We start from the raw sequence: 10683 nt of genomic DNA on the forward strand, positions 1-10683 counted from the left end.
ACATAGCTTACTTGTATGATAACAAGTTGCTTTTGTGGCAAAAGGAGATGGCGTAATAGTAAGAGAGCTTTTTTTCCTCAAATTAACCCATCTTTGGTTAGGATTTGGACTCTCATTCCAATCCAAATCCCATCTCATAATCCTGGCATCTGAACATCGGTGATGACCATGAGATGATTGTTATTTTCCTTCAGCGATGAGCATAAATGATCGGTCCTCTATTTTATTGATGAGGCTAATATCTACATTTTATATTAGATTGTACTCATAATTGTGCTAGAATTTTAGTAAATTTTTTCCCATATCCTTAATCCTTTCATATTGGATCCCTCACTTAATCAAAAAAATCATATAAAGATTGCCTTAACATCAAACATTGGTAGTGATTCTGCAAAAAGTGATTCAAAAAGTTTGTTTTTGTCATATCTTTATATAGTTTTGAAGATCTATTGAAGGTTCGCTTGTAAGCAAAATGTGGTCCCAAGGTATGTTTTTTTATTCCCACTTATTCCAAGTGGCAATAATATTTTTTTTCAAAAACAATATAGTTTTTTGTTATGATAACACTTTCTTTTAAAAGTGTTGACTGGTTCAGTATCACAGCATTATGAAAAGGCTATCGAGCAACTATGGATTGGATACATAACTATATATACCATTGATTATTTGTCAACTATTGTGGTTTGAATCTATCATTGGTTAGCTATTCCTCTACTTGGTAAGCTGGCAAGCCAACCAATTAGATCTTTTTTTCTTGATTTTTGAACCATTGCCATACTCACTCTGTTGTTTAAAGTCTAATCTTTTAGATATGTCATACAGAATGGGCATTGTAACCATTATTGTGCATTATGATAGCAAGTTTGTCAGCAAGAGGGAATGCAATGAATATATTGGAGGAAGTGAGGCTTATTTCAACATTAGTGACATAGAATCCTTATCTTATGACAAGTTATAGGAAATGATAGAGAAGTTGTATGTTGATGATGATGGAAAACCGTAGGCATTTCATACATGCATTTTAAAATTTTAGCGAAAACAAACTAGATTAAATAGCTTCATCTATCATGCAAGTATAAGATCAGATCTAAAAATACCAATGCTAGAATCTGTGACATGATATATATATTGCATATATAAAATCTAAAATCAGAAAGCAACAGGCATAGATCATATCAATGCATGGGTAGATCATATCTACAATATGATTGAGTTCAGAACTCAAAATCTGAGTGCGGATAGCTGATCACCGCAACTGTCAATCATGGCAATTGATTCTTTCTGATGCTAAATAGCCGCATAGAATGTTTGGCATCTACAGGACATCCACACGAAGCCCTGACACTGATCAACCTCTCAGAAGTGCTAGCTCGTACAGAGGCCATGTGATGGCTGATCTACACCCCTCTTCGAATCTCTCGGACACTTTCAAAAATCATAAGATGTTTAGGAGGAGGTAAAGTGGTGGAAGAAGATGAGGAGAAGACTCTCTTAACTCTTTTTTCTCTCCTCCCACAAAATCCTAGACTGAACCCTAGGGTACACCCGAAAGCTCATGCCCAAGAGGAATTGTTTACCTCTGTTTCACGCACAGAAGGCCCACCCCACTCTCTGTTTCACACCTCACTCTCCAAAGAGTTTTCATGCTAAAGGGATCCACCTTTTGTTGCACAAAATGGAGGACATTTTAAGGTTGGCGTGGAGATGAGGATAGAGCCATCTAACCACTAGATAAGGATTAGGTTATTTAGTTCAAATTCAAACCCATTTGAATTCAAACTTAACCAACCTATCCTATCCACAATGGGATGTTGAGAGGGGATGAGAGCTTCTGATTTGCATGTGGAAACTTCATGCAAATTCCAAATTTGTATGAAGAACAAATGGGCATGGGTCAAGGGTTGGTGCTAGGGAGAAGTCCAATCTAATTGGACTCTTGGTGTTAGTTATTTGGTTCCAACCAACTCTCATTTTGTTAGACTCAAATAGATAAGAGTGAACCTAATCAAAATAGGTACTAAAATAACTCAATTAAATTTTAATCCAATCAGAAATTAATCGAGTCCAAATCCTGATCAAATCAAAAATCAATCTCCTTTAGTGATCAAGTCATCTTATAACCTAATTGGATCAGATCTTATTGAATCTAATTCAATTAGACTTGATCCGAATCTTATTGCTCAATCAAATTGAGCTAATCATCAATCAATTACTAGTTAATCCTCTTATAATTCACTAACTCTTAGAGAATTATTTTATCGTAACTTTTGCACAAGATTAATCATCAATCAAATTGATGATTATATCCTTGAACGATTCTCAATCATCAATCAGCCATCTGATCAGATAGGAACTTCTATTATGTATGACCCCATAGGTTCGAATCTAAGTTGATAGCACAGCAATAAATTTTTATACTAATCAAAGTGACCATGTAGCAATGGTACTCGACATCCGAATAGGTCGAATGATTGCAAAGCAATATTCAAGAACCTTTGGCATATGGTTACCGTATAATTCATCTCTTTGACTCTCAATGCTCAGGATAACTTTAGAGTTAAACTGTCAACTGTTAATCAGCATATCCAAAATGTGTCTCAACCTCATAAATCATATAATTTCTCATAAGAACTATCCTGCCTAAGGTTTTACTGAATTAAAACATAATGTAGCACTATCTCCTGAAACTAGGAGCGATCAATCCCATCTTGACTCATACACTGATTTCGTAAGTACTTGATTGTATCCAAAAATCTTTCATCAATAAATTAAAAATTCAGATAGTCCGACATCAAACCACAGTGAGTTGCTTACAAGTCACCATGGTTATCTTAGATCGAAGAAATATTTATACCTATATCCTTCGTGAGCTACTCTTGACAGTAGAGTGCTACGCAGTTTAGTCACATTCAGTGTAAATATACTCCTATATTTTACCTGCATGCCATATCAGTATCTCCATACTCTTTGGTTACAAGGATAACCAATTCATATGGCACATAATGATCTATACTTGATAAAATATTATCATCTTAGTAATAACGTATCGTTTGATCATGAACAAGTTTAAGAACTACATGATAAATTTTTTTTTATTGATTAAAAGTAGTTCTAAGGACTTCATCATAACACAAGAGTTCAATAAAGAAAATATACAATTTATGATGAAAAAATATCTAATAATTTTTATTAATTAATAATTCATATACAATTTACAAATAGCACAATCATTTATAAATAGACGATTGGCTTTAGGATATATTTTTCAATAACCCGCACTTCAACTAAAGCCAATCGAAATAGTATCTAATACCCATCTTCCACTTGTTATCATCGAACTCCTTGATTTCGAGGACTTTAGTGAATGGATTGGTCAGATTCTCCTTTTCATTGATCTTTTGAAGATTGATGTCATCTCGATTCATGATCTCACGGACAAGATGATAGCGACAAAGGATGTGCTTGATTCTTTGATGGAACTTTGATTCTTTTGCTTGTGTGATGTCACCAGTGCTGTCACAATACAGAAGAACTAGATTTTCAACTGTGGAAACTACTCCAAGCTCACTGATGAACTTTCACAACCAAATAGCTTCTTTGACAGCATCGGATATCGCAATGTACTCCACTTTGCAGACAGAATTGGCTATAGTGTGCTACTTAAAGTTTTTTTAGTAGATCGTCCCACTATTCAGGGTAAAGATGTATCTCAACACGCTTTTGCTATCGTCTGAACTGACTGAAAACTAAAATATGTAAGTTCCACAAGTTTTAAGTCAGATTTTTCATAAATTATCCATTAGTCCTTAGTATTTTTCAAATACTTAAGGATAATTTTTACAACCTTTCAATAGTTCTCATCTAGATCAGACTGATACCTGCTCACTACCCCTAGTGGGTAGGCAACATCTGATCTCATACATGTCATGACGTACATCATAGTTTCCACCATCGAGGTATATGAGATTCTACTCATACACTCTCTTTCTTAAGGGGCTGTCAGACAATCTTTCTTAAAAAAAAAATTCATGGCTTATTGAAAGATAGCCTTTTTTGAAATTCTTCATGCTAAATCATTTTAGCATGGTGTCTATGTACGTGGATTGAGATAATTCAAGCTACCTCTTAGATCTATTTATATAGATCTTCATCCTTAAGATGTAGGATGTTGCCCAGCTATGCAACCCAAGAGGGGAGGTGAATTGGGTTTCTAAAAATTTTAAGCTCAACTGATTACTTATGAACAGTATTTGTTAAAAGCTTGATGAATGAGAAGAAGGTCTTTAAATCAAGATTAAATTACCTAAAGCAAGAATGCAAGTATATAATAAAGAAATAAAGTGAAACAATAAAGCACACCACAAACACAAGGATTTATAGTGGTTCGGTGCCAACCTTGCACCTACATCCACTCCCCAAGCTCCTACTTGGGAATTCTAATCCACTATACTTGTATTCAACCCGAATACAAACGTCGAAAACTCCGACACTAGCTATCCCAAGCTAGTCCACTTATTTTCCGGGTACAAGTCAACCCAAAATACTCTGATTTCAGGTTCGGATCAACCTTCCCTTATTTTGGAAACCCTCCAAAAATAAGAACAATAACTCACAAAGAGTAAGACAATTTAGAGCATTTATAAATACAAGAATAGCTCCTTAAATGAGCAAATATAACAATAAAAATACTTTACTCAAATGAAGAGTCCCCTTTTGGATTTTCTCAAGGTGGATGAAGAGTCGAATGAACGCTTGAGAAGAAGATGAACTTTGATTGAAGACTTCTTGAAGGCTTTGAAAGAGCTCTTGATCAAGGTTGAAAAATAGGCTTGAAAAATCCTCTCTTTGAATGCTCTTGAATTTCTCTTTCACAATCTCTCGTGTATATTGTGGATCTCTTATCTCTCTCGTGTAGATTGTGGATCTCCTCTCTTTTTCTTTTGTGTATTTCGTTGATCTCCTCTTGTATATTTTGGATCTTCTCTTCTCTCCTGTATTTTCACGTTTTGAAACCTTTTTATAGCATTAAGAAACAAGAGAAAACATATTAGGCAGAAAAAGAGCCGTTAGAGCATTTTTAGGGAGCATAAAAGGCAATTAAAACGGGCAGAAAACTAGCCGTTGCGGATGATTTCCATCGCAGGGGTCGACTCATGAGTCGACTCATGCTTCAGGAGTCGACTCATGAGTCGACTTCTGTTGCAACAGCCAGAAACTCTGATTTCTGGATTTTTTGGCCCAAATCAGCAGAGGTCGACTCATGAGTCGACTCATGCCTTGTGGGTCAACTCATGAGTCGACTCACAGGTCGTGCCAAGCCAAAAATCCAGCGTGCCAAGGGAATTTTTAGCGTGCCAATCAGCTCATTGTGCCATGAGTTGACTCATGAGTCGACTCATGCACTTCAAACATTCATAACTCCAAAATTATAAGTCCAAAAATAATGAAATTTTCATCAATAGATGTCAAATCATTTGTTCTACCAAATGGTACTATCAAATCAGGATTTTAGCAAAATTATGATTTTGCCCCTGAAGAGTATAAAGATTTTTTCAATTTAAAATTATTTGTATCCCTTCAATCTGCTTTGTAATCATCAAAATCAATTTAGGAGCAACAATCTCCCCCTTTTTGATGATGACAAAATATTTGAATAAAAGCATTTATGTGAATCAATAATTTCAAAAGAATGCATTATAGGTGTATATGCTTGAAAAGAGTATGATTCTTTTTGGCATGTGATATAAATGGTCATATGCAAGAATAGTTTGCCCATTTGCTTAAAGATTTGAAAATATGCTCATTGGATTATGTAATTTTGGTAATAGAGCAAAAAATTTGTTTTTGTTATTAGAGCAAGATGTATTTTGAAAATTTGCTTATTCTCATTTGATTTTAATTTTAGCATCAGAGCAAAGAATAATTATGTGCTTTAATTGCTTTTGATACAACAAATAATTATTTATGTGCCAAAACATGTTTAAGAGTTGATTTGGAAGGTGTATTAGATTATTTTGAGTTTAAGATGTATCAGAGCAAGAGAAAAATAAATTTTGCAATGTATCAGAGCAAGAAAAATAATTTTACAATGTTATCAGAAAAATTTTACAATGTATCAGAGAAAATTTTACAATGTATTAGAGAAAATTTTGCAATGTATCAGAGCAAATTTTACAATGTATCAGAGAAAATTTTACAATGTATCAGAGAAAATTTTACAATGTATCAGAGCAAATTTTATAATGTATCAGAGCAAGTTAAAAAATTTTAAGATGTATCAGAGTAAGTTAAATTTCTTAAGATGTATCAAGGCAAATAAAATTTCAAAAGATAAAATTTCAAAAGATGTATCAGAACAAGTTGGAATTTTAAAGTATATCAGAGCATATTTAAATTTTTAAAACAAATCAGAGCATATGTAAAGAAGTAATTTTTCAAAGTTACTTATTTGCATTGTACTTAGCATTGTATTTTTGATATTGTTCTTTAAATTTTCCAATTCATTCATTAATTTCTGCTAATTTATGGTTTTGCTTTTGATGGATTGCGATTGCTTTTTGCTTTTTGTTTAATTTCTGTTTAATAATTTTTCTCTCCCTTTTTGACATCATCAAACATGGTTAACTCCTCTTTTTTTTTTTGAAACATTCTTTAATTTCTCCCACTTTAGAGTTTATCACAGATGTTTGCTCTCCCTTAATACAGCAATTATTAACAGCAAACAACAACAAAGAGAAGACAATATTTCAACAAGGAGAATATATATATAACCAAAATATGATCGACATCATTACAAAAGGTAGAGATATAAGTAAAAGATGATACCATAAAACCATAATTGTTTCATTACATAGTTCATAATAGTCAAAGTCAACCAGCTAATTTGTCAATACATGGCCCCAAAATACAGATCCTAGAACAAGACACTAACACCTAGGATCTAGTAATGATCAAGACAAGTCATGGATCGGAGTCATCAGATATGGTATGAGAAACTGATGGATCAGAAGTGCGTCCTCTACCCCGTCTGCCTCTGGCACGAGCAGGAGAGCGAGATGAACTGGGTGGCTGAGAACGCTGAGAGGCTAGGGACTGAACAGAAAGGGTGAGTCTGATGGAATCAAGTACGTTCAATGCTCTGGAAACAGATTGAAGCAGAGCAGTGAACTGAGTGGATGCTTGCTCACTCGATCCTCGGATCTCTCTCCTCAGTAACTCATATCCTCCCTCTAGTGCTCCTCTGAGCCTTCCAGCCTCTGCAGTGAGGTCTGTGACCTCAATAGTAGACTCCTGTGGCTGAGGATGGGCCAATGCAAGGACTTGCCCCTGTAAGTCAAGAACTCTGCCAGTCAATCTCCAGACAGTGTCTTCAAGTTGCTGAATCCGGATGGACTGATCTGACATCATCTGAATCACAGTGGAGATGTGGGGAGTCATGGTCTGATCAGAAGAAGTGGCTCCCGATGTAAAAGTAGTACTGCTCCACTGACTAGATAGCAAGGCAGCCACACGCTGTGATATATGCTCGATCTGATCGTCAGCCAGTCTGAACTCTGATTGAGGTGCTCTGCTCTCTGGCTGATACACTGGTGTGGGCATCCTAGTAAACTCTGAAGGGCCAGCCTCTGTATCAGGAATGAACTGGATATGTGGTGATGCTGCCCTGAAGTCATGTACAGGAGATGATGGACCTTCTTCTTCAGCTCTGCCTTCAGCTCTGTCTTCAGCTCTATCTTCAGTTCTCTCTTCAGCTCTTTCCTCAGCTCTCTCCTCAGATCTTTCCTCAGCTCTCTCCTCAGATCCCTTGATCCAACCACCATCAGTTTTTGTAAATCCCATTCGGTGCAGGGTGTGTTGGTTGAAAGTATCCACATGAGATAGCTTGGTAGGTGCCTCCCCCTCACAGCTAACTCCAAACCTCCTAAAAACTCTAGTAAGGGCCATACCATAAGGCAAGTGTGCCTTGGATCTGTTCAAAGTTTCTCTCATGGCCTCTATCATAAGTGCAGGGAGGTTCAGGGGGGTCTGAGTGATGACATGAAACATGATACAGATATCTCTGCCAGACAGTAGATCATGCCTACCACTTCTAGGAAAGAAGAGCTTTGTTACCATCTGATGCAGGATCCTCATCTCAATGGACAAAATCTTTGCTTCCAATTTATTTAAACTTCCTGAATAAGTTTCTCCTAGTATAATTCTGATCCCCTCTTCTTTTACTGGGAGTTCCATATGAGAGTAACCCTCACTAGGCAACTGAAGAATTTCTTCCAATATGCTAGAATCCAAGCAAATATCAATCCCCTTGACTGTTGAAGTCACTGACCCATTTCCATAATGTAGATTCTGGTAGAATTCTCTAACTAGGTCAACATAGGTGACTTCCTTAAGGGAGCAGTAGAAACCCCATCCTTGGTTTTTAATCTTGGTAGCAAAAGTAAAGCCCTCATCTTCAAAGAACAGAAAATCTATATTCTTCCCGGTTTCAACTTTTCTATCAGATAGAGGATTCTTACTGGGGCTTAGGGAGGATTGAGGGGGACCTTGAGCAGATACTAAAGCTGGAGTGGGAGCAGTGGAAGACTGACCAGTTTGCCTTTTCTTTCGGATAATTTCTTCAGGCTCACGGATTGACTTTCTTCTTTGGGGAAGCTTCATCTTCGGAGCCATATTCACTTCAATAGCAGGGCAAGGAGACTTCGAGGAACAAGTGAAAGAGTGGAGGAGGGATCACAAGAAAGTGAAGAAGAATTTTGATGGATAAAAGAGGTGGATTTTGGGAAGAACGGTGGAGTACTAGGGTACGCTCTAATCGTGACAAACAATGGGAGAAAGCACAAGAAATCCCTTTCCAAGGTGGCGATTTTTGGTGGAGAGGAGGAGGGAGAAATGCCTCAAACTTGATCCTTGGATTTGGAGCAAAAAGAATTGGAGAAGTCGGCTTTTGGAAGGAGGAAGATGAGAGGATGGGTCGGCTCACGAACAGTAACCCATATAAAAACAATGAGCCCGTTGGAAGTTGGTGGGATTTATAAGTTTGCCATTGAGTCGACTCATGGGGGTCGACTCATGAAGTTCAGAAAATCAGAAAAAATATGAATAAATTCCAGAAAAATTTGAAATTTTGGGAGAAGGAGTTTTGCTCAAAGATAAGTTTTTATAATGATAAACTTGAGCTTTTGAGATCAGGATAGATGTTGGAAATTGAGCTCTAAGAAAATTTGACATCAGTTCTTGGAAATTGAGAAAAGTTTAGGCATATGGATCTAGAATTCCTAGATTTCTCCTAATTTCACAGAATCTATCCTCACTAAGGGCCTTTGTAAAGATATCAGCTAATTGATTTTCAGTGCAAACATATTCAAGAATTATATTTTTGTTTTGAACATGTTCTCTTATAAAATGATGTCTTATTTCAATATGTTTGGATTTTGAGTGTTGAATTGAATTTTTAGATAGATTTATGGCACTTGTGTTATCACATCTTATTGGTGTTTCATTAAGTTTGATTCCAAAGTCTTCGAGTTATTGCTTAATCTACAAGATTTGAGCACAACAACTTCCGGCTGCAATGTATTCGGCCTCATCGTAGACAGTGCCACCGAATTTTGTTTCTTGCTAAACCATGAGATTAGGTTAACTCCAAGAAATTAGCAAGTTCCACTTGTGCTTTTTCTATCTAATTTACATCCAGCAAAATCAGCATCTGAATATCCTAATAAATCAATTTGTGAGTCCTTAGAGTACCATAACCCTAGAGTTTGAGTACCATTTAAGTATCTAAGAATTCTTTTAACAGCATTCAAATGAGATTCTTTAGGATTAGATTGATATCTAGCACATAAACAAACACTAAACATGATATCAGGCCTACTTGCAGTTAAATATAATAATGAGCCAATCATACCTCTATAGTATTTTAAGTCTACACATTTACCTTCATCATCCTTGTCAAGCTTACATGAGGGACTCATTGGTGTGCCAATTGGTTTGCAGTTTTCTATTCCAAATCTTTTGAGTAGTTCCTTGGTGTACTTGCTTTGGGTGATGGAGATTTCCTCTTTTGATTGTTTGATTTGGAGTCCGAGGAAGAAGGTGAGATCTCCCATCATGCTCATCTCGAACTCCCCCTGCATAAGCTTAGCAAAGTCTTGACAAAGGGATTCATTAGTAGACCCAAAAATTATGTCATCAACATAAATTTGTATAACTAGCATATCATTTTGATTTTTTTTAATAAAGAAGGTTGTATCTACATTACCTCTTGAAAAATCATTATTTAGTAGAAATTTGCTTAGCCTATCATACCATGCTCTAGGTGCTTGTTTTAATCCATATAAAGCTTTATTTAATCTAAAGACATGATTAGGAAAAGCATGATTTTCAAATCCAGGGGGTTGTTCTACATATACTTCTTCAGTAATGTATCCATTTAAAAATGCACTTTTAACATCCATTTGAAATAATTTGAATTTCATAAAGCAAGCATATGCAAGTAGAAGTCTAATAGCTTCTAATCTAGCAACAGGTGCAAAGATTTTATCAAAATCAATTCCTTCTTCTTGATTATATCCCTTAGCAATCAGTCTTGCTTTATTTCTAATTACATTTCCATGCTCATCTAATTTGTTTCTAAAGACCCATTTTGTGCCAATTATAGAATAATTTTTAGGTCTTGATACT

This window comes from Elaeis guineensis, chromosome 4, assembly GCF_000442705.2.
Source record: "Elaeis guineensis isolate ETL-2024a chromosome 4, EG11, whole genome shotgun sequence".
Lineage (NCBI taxonomy): Eukaryota > Viridiplantae > Streptophyta > Magnoliopsida > Arecales > Arecaceae > Elaeis > Elaeis guineensis.